The sequence below is a fragment of the Zootoca vivipara genome, chromosome 11, assembly GCF_963506605.1.
Source record: "Zootoca vivipara chromosome 11, rZooViv1.1, whole genome shotgun sequence".
Taxonomy (NCBI): Eukaryota; Metazoa; Chordata; class Lepidosauria; order Squamata; family Lacertidae; genus Zootoca; species Zootoca vivipara.
In genome coordinates, this window is record NC_083286.1 from 2,919,566 (window position 1) to 2,936,289 (window position 16,724).

Here is a 16,724-nt window from a genome sequence, read left to right on the forward strand (position 1 = left end):
GCATAGCTGCCAAGTTATCCCTTATTTTAAGGGATTTTCCCTTATGCTGAATAGGCTTCCTCGCGAGAAAAGGGAAAACTTGGCAGCTATGTTACTGAGGCAAGACAATGATCCAACACTTCCCTTCCACTGCCTCACCTGCAGATGTAAAGGAGAAGTAGAGCTGCATGTCGTCAGCATATTGCGGACAACCTCCTCCAAACTCTGTTTCAGGTAGATGTTGAACAGCATAGGGGATAAAATTAAACCCTGAGGAACCCCATGTAGAGGATTCCGCAGAGCTGAAGAACCACCACAAAGCAGTGCCAGGAGGATACTATGGTTGATGGTATCAAAAGCCGCTGAGAGGTTGAGCAGGGACACATTGCCCCCGTCTCTCTCCCAACAGAGGTAATCATACAGGGTGACCAAAGCAGTTTCTGTGCCAAACCTGGGCCTAAATCCCAATTGAATGGATCTAGATGTTTTGGCCTACAACTCCCATGATCCCTAGCTAACAGGACCAGTGGTCGGAGATGATGGGAATTGTAGTCCAAAACATCTGGAGGGCTGAAGTTTGGGGATGCCTGATCTAGAATATCAGTTTCCTCCATCCGCTCAAGAACCTTGTCCAAGAAGGAAAGATTGGCAACTGGCCAGTACTTACTTACTTAGGGTGGATCTACACACAGGGATAAACCCCCCACTATAAATAAGTCAGAAATTAAATCATAATAACAAAAGAAAAAAAATGCTATGTAAAATTTGCATAGAATTTTCTCTCTCTCTCTGGTGCCATCTGGTGTTGCATGTTTATAACAAATTCAAAATACTGTTTTTGGACTAATGTAGCTGAGTCCTTAGATTTTTCTGAATCCAAGGAGGGCTTCTCAAGGAGTGGTCTTACTACTGCCTCCTTCAAGCAGGCAGGAACCACCCCCTCTCATAAAGAGGCATTAACCGCCTCCCTGGCCCAGCCAGCTGTCCCCTCCCTGCTAGTTTTTATCAGCCAAGAGAGGTATGGATCCAGAGTGCAAGTCCTAACTGATCCAAACACATTGTCCATGTCCTCAAAACTTACTAACTGAAATTCATTCAACATAACAGCACTAGACAGTGTTATGGACACCCCATGAACAAACAAAAATCGCAAATTGATTGCAGAAATGAATTTGAGATTAGGAAAATGGGAAAGTGAAACCAACAGATCTGTCCCTTTCTCATTGCAGGGGGGGGGGAGGCCAATCCAGGGGAGGGAACCTAGGACAGCAGAAGGCAGGTCATGTATGCAGGAGATTTTCAGAGATGGGTGCATGGGGCAATTGTCACTTTGCCAAGGTAGGAGAGGTGGTGTCCACTGGAAGGACTTTGTGAAAGGACAAGCGGCATTTGTGCAGGGCATTGTGGCATCAGGGCATTGTGGCACATTTGAGAGTTAGTTCCTTAAAGATGCATAAGACCAGGCAGTAAAGTTCTGGCAAACAGCAAAACCTTTCTCCTGACTATACATTGCAGGTAAAAAGGCACCTAGTTCAGCCTCCCCCCCCCCAAAAAGAAGATCCAAAAGTATTTAGGAAGAATGCTGCATTAACTGGATTTCTGCCACTTAAAGGGACAAAAAAATAATTTTGGGGGGAGGGGGGAGATGGCAACCTTACTTGTGAAATGCATGCCATGTTGATTGGGCTGCCTTGCCTTTCCACACCTGAACAAAATGTTCTCCCTCCCTCCATGACTGACAATTTTTTGCTATAAACTAGATGCAGGGTGTGGTAATGCTCAGAAACATCAGCACGGTTTTTGAAGTGCTCAGCCTTGCCCTTTAGCCCTGCATATTGCAACACAAGAGGATTGGCACAGAGCTGTTCGCCTTATAACATATCTGGCACCTCTTAAAGATTTGTATCTAATATACTGTACAATGTTTCATAAAAAGAGATGGACAACTCCAACCTTGTACTCATCCCCAGATGCACCACTATGCGTACACATATACTGAAGCACGCACGCACATACACACACACACACACACACCAGCATCTGCAAGGTGTTATTTCCCCCTGTTCCTGCATGTAGTTAGAAAGCAGAATATACCCAGTTTATGTGCATTTGAAAAGCATTGCTTTCCATGAATTCACTTGCATAAATATTGTGCCGTTTCTGGCTCTGCTGCTTTGCCTTCATCAGCAACCTAAAATTCATGGTGTGCAGAGCTAATGGCAGAGACAGTTCCACTTGCTTAATTTCCTCCTACCAGGCTGCTGTGAAAGACAAAGGAACGGGATCAAGAAAATTGGCACCCCTGCTGTAAGCTGCAAGTCTTTTCTCATTCAAAAAGTGAAAAGTGGATACAGTCAACTGGAGGTGCAGAAAAATACTCTGCACATGTCTAGCTGGCACTGTATTTTTATTACTTTATAAGCACCAGAGCTGCACTGTGAATTTGAAACCAGATTCAAGGTTCACACCCTGCAAATACCTCATTCAGGAGGACCAAGGTCTGTTCACCTGTTGAGCAAGATGGCTAGCTGCCCAGAACGTTTCAGCTACACCACTAACCTGTCCTTTCCTGTCCTTCCAGTTTAGCTCAAAGCCCTCATAGTTTTGCTTGTTCCAGCAAATCCTTGGTGGTGCCAAAGCCACTCCAGAAATAAGCCATGGGGCACATTACAAAATACTTACTTGAACTGTATAAAGGCAAGACAGTTTCTGTCTGAAAAAAGAGGGACATCCGGTGAAAAGCATTTCGCTCTTGGCTGCGACCGCAATCTGGGTTCAGTCCCTAGAAAGAACTTCAAGCCTGTAAACGTGAGTGTTGGAGTGATGTAGCCTGCCCTGTGCCCCCTAAGCTAGTCTTCTCCCCTCAGGGGTGGTGCTGGTTCTGTCATCAGTGCTGAAGTAAGATTCAGCTGTCAATCTGGCTGGCATCTATATGCGAAATGGGCAGCCTTTGCCTCAGAGAGCAAAATGTCTTGGGCTGACCCTATCATTCATGCAAGGAACAAAGCAAGACTTTCCTCACACTGTTGGGATGTGGCAATACCCCAAATTGCAAAAGAATACATGAAGTTAAGATTTTAAATGAACATATTGTATTTCTATAACATAGATATGAAAAGAGTTAAGAACTTTACAAAGAATATGTATGTGGCCTATGGCCAATACAGTAAGCGAATAATTGTAGTTTCACAGCGCTGAAAAACAGACTCCGTGCAAATGATGACAACAATGTTATCTTCCAAATGCTGACTGTACCACAGCACAAAGATATGGTTGTCCAGAACCTTGGCATCCTGAAGAAAGACTGTGGTCTAGTCAGCATTTGGAAGTTATATCCAGTCAGCATGACTAGATATGACAGAATACATTGTTGTGATAATATTTGCAGTGTCTGCATTTCAGGGTTATGAAGTCACGTGAAACAGTTTGGTTAGTACTATATATAAATGGTTTGGTTAGTCTTGTCGCCTCCTCTGAATGCACCCCTTCTGGAGTTAGGGGACACGTGGAGTTTCCAGTTTTCATGAGCCACATGCTGCCATGTGAGGCCCCTGCCAGCAGCCCCTTCCCACTGCAATTTCCCCCTCCATTTTCAGGGGTCTCTCGAGGTAGAGCAGGACATAAGACCCAGAGCAACACTGGGCTCAATCCTACTCAGTCTTCCCAAAACCACTTTCCATACTTAAAAGTAGTGTTTATATGCAAGCAATAGCTGTCCAAAGGTTTCTATTTTTTAACTGTCTAATTGCTCTAAGGAATGTTCAGCATTCCTACCATTAGGCAGGGTGAGGGAACTGCTGCAGGCAGCGGATTTGTGGTGTTATGACAATTGGTTAGCTATTTAATTTATTATTGTTGCATTTTAACTGCTAGACACAGGTTGCGGCAGTTGTGGGATTTTCTGCTTCAGGTGCCACAACTGCCTGGATGCTATATATTGTACTTTGGTTTTTTTGAGGGTTGTGATTTCCTGCTTTGTCTCAGGTGGCAAAATAGCTAGGGTCACCTCTGCTTATGAATGCTTCTTTCAGCATTTAATTTTATTCTTAATATATAAAGCATCCAACAATATTACTGACTTTCCACTTACTACAAAGCTTATGGGTTATAATAATTGTGCCAGCAAACAGATCAGATTCCACCAGGACAGGTTTCCAAACAGACAAGGAATGATTAATAGAAAGTTAGGTATTCTGTAGTGTCACTGGAAGAAATGGAATGCAAAGACTTTATTGTCTGCTGAGTTCCTATTGATCCCTTTCTTTGAATTGTTCTTATTGGACACAATCCAAAGCATGCACGTTGGAGTTTTCTGTTAACTTCTGTCATGGGAAAGGCTCTGTGCACAGGTGCACAAACAGTTTTCCTACTGTGTGCACAGAAAAGGTTTTGCTTGCAGGGGAGAGTTCCTACCAAGGCGAGGCATGTTTTACATATGAGGCTGTGTGATGCCTTGGCAAATATTTGTCTAGAGTTACAGTGTTCTCACTCAAACTCTGTAGTTTGGGAATGGCACAATGTGTTTTGTAGTTCACACCAAGCAAATCACATCTTTAACAATATAACCCTCTCATGTAAGGGGTAAATTTCTTCTTTGCGTGCCCAGGTGGAGACCCCTCGGCCCCAAGAGACCACCAGAAGGAATAATGACTCCTGACAATGTGTTATGGAATTAAAAATTGGCCACAACTTTATTAAACCTTTCATATGTAGGGAGACCTTGGCTTAGGCATTGGGCATGTATCCCTCCCAGGCCCCAGCTGGGGAATGGGGGCTCATCAGGGTGAATGGGAGATGAGAGGGTGTGCTGCAAGACGCTTGTGTACGCAGGCAGCCCACCCCATATCCCCGCAACACAGGGGAGTTCACTACAACCTTTCAGTGTATGGCCAGTGACTCCTTATTTACAAACCCCTTTAAGAGGGGACCCTGGAATTGTGGCTGCAGGGGATGGGGTGGGGTGGTTCAGTCACCACTTCACACCTCCCCCCCCCCAATATATGGAGGATAGACTAAAGGATTCCGTCCAAGGCCTCAAACTGCCAAGTTGTGACAAATTGCTACGGGGAAGGCAAAACCTGCCAGTGCAGGGAAATTCCTTCCCAGTTCTTCAACAGCAGCCATTGAAAGACCATAGCAGTGCCCACTGAACAGGAAGGAAAAATGGTTAACCTGCAAATAAGCAATAGACAAAGGGAGGGTTAGGTGGGTGAAGCTCCGGAGCCGACCGCATGTTTGCTGCTGGCTCCATCTCCTATTTATGCGACTGGCCACGCCTCCCAAAGGTGCTGATAGGTTAACTGGGGTTCAGTGGGAACCCCCATTGACTATCACAGGGAGGCGGGCCAGCCCAACCAGTTGGTGAGTCCCACGTGGCCAGAGGTGCTGCACGCACTCCTGCAAAGGGTGCCCACAAAGAAAGGTGTGAGCACTCATTCTTGCACATTGCATCTTGGAAAAGAACGCATACAGTGTCATGGTAAGCAAAGTGTGTGGGGCATTTTAAGCAATCACTCATAGTAAGAATTAGTTCTTACAATAAGAATTCGTGCTGAGTCAAAGCATCACCAAGTGAAGACTTTAGAAAGAAAGGGGGCTTGTGGTGTTCAAAATACCCCCATATAAACTTCACATATGAAATTAATTCATGTCTTCTGCGATTGTTTGCAAACTTTACAACCATATACTGTAAGAAGCAAGTTGTGGCACAGTGCAGGGTGGGCATAATGAGTTACCCAACTGCTTACCTCAAGCTGAATAGCCACTCATCTCTTCAGGTGTGAGGTGGTTTTTGGAACCTGACACAGCCCCTCCCCCCATCTTCTTTGTCCTGGCTCCCAGTCTCTGGCTCCAACAGCCATTGAGAGATCTCTCTCCTGTCTCTCCTAGCAGCTGTGCAATTCAAATTTGCCCACCTGCAATTTGGTCCAATCACAGGTGGGCTTGGGGGAGTGGCAATGGGGGTGGACCTGAGGCAGACTTCCTGGTGGAGTCTTCACCCAGGTCCACTCCCTGGGCACAAAACTGGTCTGGCCTTCACCTGAGGCCACAGTTGCCTGTGGATCTCCCTCCCTCCCTCCCTCCCACCCATATTTTCATGGTTTTCACTGTTCTGTTGTGATTGTGTGATATTTGATGGACCTTGCTATGGTCATTATGGTTGCCATATGTGGGGTTAGGGAGGAAAATTTCTCATCATAAGAACTGGCCTGTTTTGAGGGTTTCGCCTACCTCACAGCGATCATCACAACATGAGCAGATATGGCATTGAGTAAATTCCTAGTCATTGGCAGAGGGGAAATTGTGAAACCTCTGCTTCTCCCTCCTTGGTGGTGGGGAATGGGGAGGTGCTGAGGACCATAGTACTCTCCAACGTGGCAAGTCTGTGGGGATTGCACCTATTTGATGTATGTCATAGGTGAACCCCAAATCAGTCTTGAATCCTGATATCCCTCCAGCAGGTAAGCTGGAGGAGATGGTGGCTACCCAGTGCCAAGCCAAAACTCACTCACATCTGCAATCAATAAATTTGTAGCCTAATTTAAATCCAAGAATGTTATCGGTGGTCCTTGGTTTTTCTGCTATGGCTAGATGGGGTGGGTTCACTGCGCCCGGGCAGTAATCTCCCTTTCTTTCTGAACTGTGTTGCAGGGATACACAGGCTGCAGTGTACAGAAGGAAGAGACAGAAAGTTGCCCAGTTGTCAAGACACTGGGGTGATTCTTCCTCACTTCCACCTCCTGGCTGTGACTTACATGCATTATAGTGCAGGAAGAGAAGAAAGTATCCTTGCTTTGCCTGGTGAATCAGGAGCAGACATTCCCCTTTCTTCCTGTACAGTATTGTAATTTCTAGCATCGCACAGGAAGTAACCGCTTGTTGCCTAGGCAACAAAAGCACACCCTACCTCATATTTCTAGCATAATGCATGAACGTTATTTATCTTCAAAGTCCCCACAACCAATAATCTTTAAAAGGGGGGTGCTTTAAAACCCCAAATGAGGTTGCAACAATAGGACTCTCAAGTTAGAGATAGACGGTAGAGAAATTTGGTTCAGTTCACATTTAAAGGTGAACCTATCTAATTCAGATTTCCCAGAATGATACACAAACTAAAATGTAGCTATCATTTGAAATTTGAACTTATCTGATTTTTGCAATGTATTCCTTCAGCCAAGTAAGATGTTCCACATATATATTTGGGGGTATACTGGGCATAAAAGCTCAAATATTAGTGTAATAAAATACAAAACTGCATTATATTGGGGGAAATGGCTTGTAAACATGTGAACATTAAGTAAAATTGCACACAAAATATGTAAAGGGAAACTATTACAAATTTTTATGAGTTACAGGTAGGTAGCCGTGTTGGTCTGCCATAGTTGAAACAAAATTTAAAAAATCCTTCCAGTAGCCCCTTAGAGACCAACTAAGTTTGTCATTGGTATGAGCTTTCGTGTGCATGCTCAAGTGTGCATGCACACGAAAGCTCATACCAATGACAAACTTGGTCTCTAAGGTGGTACTGGAAGGAATTTTTAATTTAATTTTTTGAGGACTTTTTAAAAATTGCAATCAGATGTGGAAATGTGGAGACTGGAAAAACAAGAAACAGGAATTTGACAGATTGACCCATCCTCCTCTGCCCTAGTAATAATTCACAATGAAAGATGTTTGAAGGGCTATAAGAAATAGTCCATAGTCAAAGCAATATATGCTGAGCTAGACATGCAAAATAAAATAAAAAAATGAGCTAGAAAATCTAATGCTGCTTCCATTGACTCTTGCCAGGGTTGGTGCCAACTAGTAAATGCAAAACAATATATGGGCAGAATTTTATTTCAAGGCCAAAGGCTGAAAATCACTGATAAGCCTAAACTTATTACAGAGGGAGTTTGTATCATCTGAGCAATGATTTAGCGAAGACTGTATTGTGCTTGTGTACAGTGCTAATCTACTGATTTTTTTCAGAGCTTGGTCAAGATGGGTCAAATAAGGACATGCACATCTTAAAAGCACATGCCTTAAACAAATTGCCTGAAATATATCAAAAATATATTATAAGCCCCCTCACCCCTTTTTGTGCAGCAGCATTGCAGGATGGAGGAGGCTTCACTGGGGCCCCGACGCGGGATTTCAAACTGTGGTCCCCTCCCTATCAGGAACTGGACCCTCGCCTGCACCCTGCTTTGGCAAATGGGACTTGGACTGTGCCGGGTGTTTGTTTTATCCATTGTCTCTAGACATACAGTGTTGCATTGCTAAAGGAGAAATGGTAGCCTAATACTATGGGACTACATCACGCTCACCATTTATTAAACTAACCTCCCCCCCCCAAAAAAAACCACCACCACCTCCTGCAAGAACTGTTCCAAAATGTGTCCAAGCAGCAGGTCTCTCATGAAAACTTTGTAACGGAGGTGACAGAAACACTTTTGAATCACAATGGGCTCAGAAAGGGCCATAGCTCAGTGGCAGAGCAATGCAGAAGGCCCTAGGTCTAATCCCTGGTATCTCCAGAGAGGGCTGGCAAATGACCCTTCTCTGAAAGCCCACAGTAGGCAATTCTGAGCTCAATGGATCAGTGGTCCATCTTGGTCCTTAGAGCTTTCTGGAGTAGGGGAAATGGAAGGATACAAGTCACAGATAACAAGATACAGGTAAACTGTACAAACCATTGAAGTGGTAATCCTATCTACAGTATGTACACTTACTTAGGAATAAGCTCTGCGGAACAACAGAGTGGTATTCAAAGTTAGTGCTACGCAGAATAGACCCATTGATGTTAATGGACACAAATAGTGGGTTCATTAATTTCAACGAGTCTAAGATTAGGTTAGCTTGTTTTAGATCATAAAAGTATTAAGTACAATTTGGGGTGAGGACCCCCCCCCCACTGAAACCTCTTGGCCTTACTTCCATCCTTAATATCCTTATATCAAAGTAAGCACCATAGAAACAGTTGATAGTAACAAACTAATAATGAATGCATTCAGGGTAAGGTCTGCATGGTATTATCGGCAAACATTCTTCCGTGCAACTGCAAACTGCTTGTGCAAAATCTATATCCAACTATTTAAGAACAGAAGGAAAACATTGGCTACTATTCAGCGATCTGTAACATGAATATTAAAATGACTAAAAGGGAAGGAGTCCAAAACTGAATGGTAGGAAGCATTCTCAAGGAGAAAATCCTGCAGGATATGGTGGGATGTTTAATTTAAATGGGGGTTATAATGGACCTACAGTTTAGAATTAGAAAGTTCTATTAGAAAATGTTGGTTCAAAGCAAATGATTTAGATACTTTAGATCATGGTCAGTGTTCTTAGGATTAGGATTAATGGGACTGTCATCTACATTATCTAGATATAGCTGCACAATCCTAGCCTCGTCTTCTGTGAACTAAATCCTATGGAATTCAATAAGGCTTATTCCCAATTTAGCAGGGTTAGAATTGCAGCCTTAGTCTTCCTTTTTATTTAAATGAGATTCCTTCCAAAAAGTGGTTATGGTATCATCCAAAACAGAAATACATTCCGTTAAAATATTGGCATGTACTTCCAACATAATTTATAATTGATGTGTAAATCATCTTAAATTTCAGTTGAGTTTGGACAGATAAAAGCATGATAAGAAAATCAATGATATGCTTGAAAATGAGATATTTGTATTGGAAGGATCCATAGAATTTTAACCCAGGGTAAATACTATGCCTAGGTTATTAAGAATTATTAAATAGTCAAAGTGGGTGAAAAACTCAAGAATGATTATATTTCATTTTATATGTGTTTATTTCAAAAAGCGATGAAATATACAAAGGCAAATGGCAAGGCAAAGCAAATCCTTTAAAATACTATTCTAGGATTACAAAATAATCACAAATGAATTATTTGTAGTGTTGCAAACTAGCATGCTTCTGTTTGAACTGTGAACTTCAAAGTCATCAAAGGTTAGTGCCTCCGCCTTGACTTTTCAGACCTGCAATATCTTAAACATGCCTAGTCATAGTATTTATAATAACTCATTTTACTTATAAATCTATTTATTTTAATTCAGCCGAAGTTCAGACTTGCGGGTTAAGCTTGAGATGCACATTCAGCTGGGGTAAATTAATCTGTCAGGAGGAATATTAAAATGTTACAAAGAAGAGCAAGGAAAACTCAGTCACAAAGAAGTTGTTTTACAAGAAATATGGGTAAAATTTATACGGTGATTAATCAGAATCTTCTCCCCTACTTCCATAGATTGATGAGATGAGATGAGTGATTTATCAAAGAACATGGATTAAAAGTGTTCCAGGTTCTTATGATAACCATCACTAGAACTATTGGTACGTCTAGTAAATGAACAAATTTGAATATCTGAAGTCAAAACTTTAGTCTACTGTAAATTATAACAGGGCGGGGTTCTTAACATTGCAAATATTATTCTGTCTTTCTTTGTACTGTACAGAGGAAATCTCCTACAGTAGTTTACATTTTAGAAAGCTGCTTTGTTTAAAACAAAAATGTTGCAATCTATTTATTTCATTTTACTTTTGTATGTAGCATGTCCCTTAAGACATTTGATTTACTAGCATCTTTCACTGATTCCTACCTCTGGTGAATGCCAAGGTCTAATTTGTTTTCTTTTGAATCATTTCAAAAGCTACATCTTGAATCATTTGAATCATTTCATATCTGCATTTCAAAAGCTGAAATGGAAAAATAAACCACTTAAAGGCTAACTTGATTATGTTATTACATAAGACGTCCCCCTATCCTTCAAGGGTTATTATGCAGGATTCTAAGAACAGTTAGGAGAGAGTGGCTGTTTTTGTAATAAATGAATCCTGTTTCAACTCCAACATCACTAAAGGCAACAATACATTGTCTGCATTTGAATATGTTCTGCCTAGCCTGGATCGCTTTTAGGAACTCTAGGAACACTTCTGAAACATCCGTATCTAGCGGCATTTTAAGCAGGGTTTTTCCCCCTAGCAGCTTTACAAATTTCATTTGATATAATTACAAATATGCACATTGGGCATCGTCAGCAATTCACTTTTCCCTATTTCAGATTCAGCCATTTTTAATGAGAAGTATAAACAAGAGATCCTTCCTAATAAATATAATGTGTATAATATATAATAATAAATATATAATGTATATAATATAATTCACTTCCTTTTATTTCATTGGCTGATAATTCTGTCTGCTTCCTTCTCATGTGTACTGTAAACTATCTGCATGATGGTTCTGTTTGCTTTTTCACTTTCAAAGAAAACCTGAACAGACCATCTTCATATATCACACCATTCACTGTTGTGTAGATGCTTTTGGAAGCCAACATCTACATGCTGCAATTTTTTAGCATTGCTGTTTGCATTGCACATACAATTAGAGCATTCCTAAATGGGCAGTAAAGGATCTTCTCTGAGATCACTCTAAAGTAAGCATGATTTAAGCGCCAATTTCAACCAATCCCCCCCCCCAAAGAAATATATAAAAATCAAGAATCCAAGGCCTTACCTTTCCCCGTGCACGTTGAGTTCCTAGATGGGATGCACTTCGCTCAAAAGCACACTCCGTCCTATAGTCTGTGATCAACACTACAGTCAAAGCATCACACATGACCTCTCTCTATATATGCACACAGCAGTCGCCGCAACAAGTGGCTATCGAGAGTCCTACTTCATCCCCCTGTTTATCAAGTGAGGTTACTCATAGAAACAGATCCTTCAAGCAAACACTAAATCTCCATTGGGAGGAAACTGAATGATACACTTGGAGGAGGGGGGGAGGAGGATCTTATTTTTGACACAGCAGATGAAAATACCCACAGCTATTGCACATACCATTTATTCTGTTAACCATGTAATATACATTGTCATTTTGACGTCCAGACCATTTCTCTTCTTCCATCACCTCCATGTCAATCCAATTCACTCATTCTTACCAATGATGAAATGGGGGCGGTGAGAGGAAACATGGACAGATTGTTATCCTAGATCCTGTATTTGCAGGACGTTTTAAAGCCAGCCAGATTAAGCATTGGGAAGATGTTAGCCTTGATAAAGGAAGCCCCACTGGCTTTCTGTCTCCCTGAGACAATGAAATCGCATAGTTGTGTCTGTGTGTCTTTCTGTTTGGGATTTTTCTGTTTTAACACATAAGAGATTGAAGGTCGACTACTAGTCTTAATTAACTCAAGTTAAACTAATGAGGGTGGCGGGAGGGAAAGGGAGAGATTGAAGGTTGGGGGAGGGGTGGCTACAGAAAGAAAATGGATCATTAACCAAGAAGGGTTCAGTTTCAGCTAAGAGTTAGGTGGAGGAATGGATACAGCAAGACTCCATTCTTAGGGAGAAGCCACCAAAGACCATCTGGAGTTAAATTCCAGTTCCTATTTTCATTTGGATGCATTTCAAACTAGATTCCAAAGCCGAAGTCTTTCTACTATCCCTGCTCTGCCCATTCTGCTTCACTTCAACACATTATTGTCCTTATGTAGAGGCTGTACAGGTTTATATAAGAGCCATAACATCAAGCCCTGCCTGGTTCTGGACAACGTCTGTGATACACTGAAAGCCTACAGCATCAGCTAGAAACATCCAACAGCGGTTTCTCCACAATGCCTACTATCCATGTTGTGAGCAGCATGCCTTGTTTTGGCCTCTGAATTAAAAAAAGAGAGAACTATTTTTCAGCATCCTTCATGCAGAGTGGCAGAAGATATAGACTATATACGTAGAATATATAGTTAAAAATTTAAATGGCATTATTTCCGTACACTCTTGGCTTTGTTTTAACAAGATAGTCTATGCAAGACTGGATTTTGGGCTGTATGAGAGGTTTCCCCGCGCAGGCGCTGAGCCAAGGGGTCTCAGAATGGAAGGTGAGAGGGAGAGGGGCATGAAAATAAGAAATATTGGGCAGGGCACCAAATTTTGCCATTGATCAGGGTGCCATATTACCAAAGTCCTCCCCTGGTCTAAGCTAGTGCATAATATATCAGACATACCATTCTAAGACCATTCTAAGATCCTACAAGATCTTTGTTGATAAAAGTACCTGCTGTGCAAAGATTTGGCCTGATATAGGTAGAATCCCATGGTGCAATTATAGGGTGGCCTGGAACCCGTGAGTTCTCAGGGATCTCTCAGTATCCTTAAGCATTGATACATGCGTTGCAAAGTATGGAATAAAATGGGCCACTTAGCAGCAGACACGGCACCCAGAGGATGCATATGCAAAGTGAATGAGATGGCAACCACCCACCTCAGCTTTGCCCTTCAAGGTGTGATAAGGCTCCTGACCAAACAATTCCTGCTTTCTCCTGTTTTGATGCATGAACCACTTACATGAATGCAGCCATGCCAGCTCACTAAATCACTTAGTTTTGCTGCTTGCCTTCCCAATGGACCAAACCTTGGACAGGTCACATTGCACGTCTGGAAGGTTTTTGTTCTTTTTAGTAGGTCACAAATTGTGTCAGCCTGATTTCATACAACTGGTGGAGGAATATATATATATAAGGTAAAGGGCCCCCTGACCATCAGGTCCAGTCGTGTCCGACTCTGGGGTTGCGGCGCTCATCTTGCTCTATAGGCCGAGGGAGCCGGCGTTTGTCCACAGACAGCTTCCGGGTCATGTGGCCAGCATGACAAAGCTGCTTCTGGCGAACCAGAGCAGTGCACGGAAACACCGTTTACCTTCCCGCCGGAGCGGTCCCTATTTGTCTACTTGCACTTTGATGTGCTTTCGAACTGCTAGGTGGACAGGAGCTGGGACCGAGCAATGGGAGCTCACCCCATTGCAGGTATTCGAACCGTCGACCTTCTGATCGGCAAGCCCTAGACTCTGTGCTTTAACCCACAGTGCCACCTGGGTCCCTGCATTTATATAAAAATGTAAAAATCTAATGGGTCAGAACAGGATGGGAGGAGACACAGGGATGAAACCTGCCCTCTCCACAGTATCTGGCCTCGACTCAGGGGGACTCTGAGGCTCAGGGGGATCTGAAGGGGGGCTATTACCCTCCATTTCACATATACTATGACTGAATGCAACCCTCTGCGTCTTTTTTTTATTAAAAAAAACAACCATGCACTTTCTCTCCCCAGTTTAAGTCCTCAGATATTTGCAGTGCCCAATTTCCCCCCCCCTCGATTTACAATCCCCTACCTTCCCCTGCCACCTTGCAGGGCCAGACAGAGGCCCGGGCCAGGTAGATAATATGGCCCTGTGTTTTTTTTTAAGAATAATTTTTATTGAGTTTTACATTAAGAGAAAAAAAGGAAAAAAGAAAAATTTAGAAAAGAAATACAGAAATACAAAAAACAAAAATGACCATGTTATCACATCTTGTTTCTTCAAACTTCTTCACTTCCCCTTCTTACAGTCCTTATTAATAATTAACTCTTACCATTTCCAAATCTTAGCTAAACATCATAAAATTACATCTTGTCTCCCATTTCATAACCTTATTCTTAAATAATTCTTATTCATTTTATATAGAAGAGTGAAGGAAAAATAGAAAGAAAAAACCCAAAATAAAAATAAAAAGACATAAGACATATTCATATTTTTCAATTTCTAATCAACACATTTAGGACTTCCTCATTTCCCCTTCTTGAGTTCCTTATTAATCACTAATTATTGCAGTTTCCAAATCTAAGATTACCATCTTTCTTCCAATTTACAACTTCTTTTTAATCGTTTACCCTTCATGCTTCTCTTTACCTTTATTACCCAATATTCTCTGCCCTTTTACCCAAAAATATTCATAATTAATTTTCAAAATCTCCCCCCCTTTTTATTCCCACCCTCGAGACTAAATCTACCCCCTTTCCTTGGAATCGGTGTCTCCAGAGATTTCAGCCAGCTCCTTAATACATTCTGAGTTCAAACCGTGTTTTATCCACCTATAAAAGTCATCTCAGTTCCTCCTCACCCCACTCCTGCTCTGTCCCAATCTAAATTTTGCTCAACCCTTCCCCCCCCTGCTGTATTCCCAACATCTTTTTCCGCCCCCCACCTGCTTCCTTCTCCCCCTCTCTCACTGGGGTAACAACCTTTTTGTTTTTCCCCTTTTTGGGGGACTTATGGATCGAGTCCTCTCCCTGTTCCACCCCTCCCACTGGTGAAACAGTGATTTCTTCCTCATCCTCTTCTGTCTCAAAAATCAGTTCTGTTGAATCAGCAGTCTTCTCTCCCGTAGTTATTGCGTTTCCTTCAGGATTGCGGTTTCCTCTGTCATTTCCAGAATTTTCCCTAAAGTCAAATCACAGCATGCATCTTCTTCTAGTCCTTCCCTTAGTCCTTCTCTGAATTCATATGGATCATCTGTTTCAAAATTCATTTCTGTTAGTTCATCAATCCTCTCATCCATGCTTGTTGCAACACCTTTAGGATTGCGAATCTCCTCTGTCATTTCCAGGATTGTTATCAAAATAAAGTCCCACTGTGTATCATTCCTCTCACAGTCCAGAACCTTCTCTTCCTTCCTGTTGATGCTTTCCGCCTCCATATTTGTGGCAGAGCAGGAAGTGGTATTGTTGTTGTCCTTATTTTATATTTTCCAAATGTAAAAAGAATAAAGTCCCATCTGAATTGGATCCAACCTCTATTTCTTTACTTTTTCTTTTATTATTCAATCTCAAATTCAACACTGAGTAGCCTTAAAGTCTATTTTTAAAACTTCCTCTTTTGCTTGTCTGCAGCTCTCAGTCTCATACAAGCACTCACATTCTTTTCTATTGTGACGTCATAAAGGCGGCTAGCCAATCCTTCCTTTGACCCAACTCCAAGTTCATGGGGGGTTTCCCCTTGTCAAATCACAGTCTTTTGCAGAGATTTATACACACTTTACCTTTTTCCCTTACTCTGCATCAGGAAAAAGTTCTTAAAAACAAATTTCTGGGCTTCCCCCAGCTTTACTGCATCATCCATTACTCAAGTGGGGGGGGCTGACTTCCCTTTTAAGCCTCCTCCCAGCGCCAATTATCCAGTCCAATTCACAAATTTATGACTTACTCGATCCAAATCTCTTCTTTTTAAGGGAAGAATCCGCCGCTTGCAGGCTGTAGGCTTGGAGCTTTGCATCTTGGAGGTAACGTTGGTGCTCAAAATGGCTCCCGCGACTGCGACTACACTGGCTCTCGGGGCTCTTACGAGTTTACCGGGCAGCAGAGGAGTCACTCCTGGAGCTCCACCAAGCTTTTTTGCCCCCGGGACACTCTACCCAGGGTTCTACAGGGGTCCGCGTCACCCCCCCCCCGCGGAATTCCCCCCCGCAAGCCAGAAACCTCGGAGGTTGAGGTTTCTGCGCCTCTCAGCCAGCGCGGCAGACCGGAAGTAATGTGGCCCTGTTTTTAACCCTTTTGTTACTTTTTTCATTTTACTGATTGTGAATATGCTGACTGAGGCCCCCTTTGGATTCGGAGGCCCGTGGCCCATATGACCCCCCCCTCCTTCTGTCTGGGCTATGGGACTGTGGGGCTTCGCTATTTGACACCCCCCCCCGTTGGGATTTTTTAAGTAGTTCCCTGGGTCCCAAGGCGCATCATCACCCCTGATCCTTAATCTAAATATATAGAAATGTTCACGATGCGTGCGCAGGGGCCAATGTATGGAGATGCAGGGGGGAGGGGACAACAGAGGGCTCAGACAAAAGTAAATACTGGGAAATGGAACCCAGAAACTGACAGTTCCTTCTCCAAGGGTGGGGGCCAATGTAGGAAGATACCGGGGGTAGGGGCCAA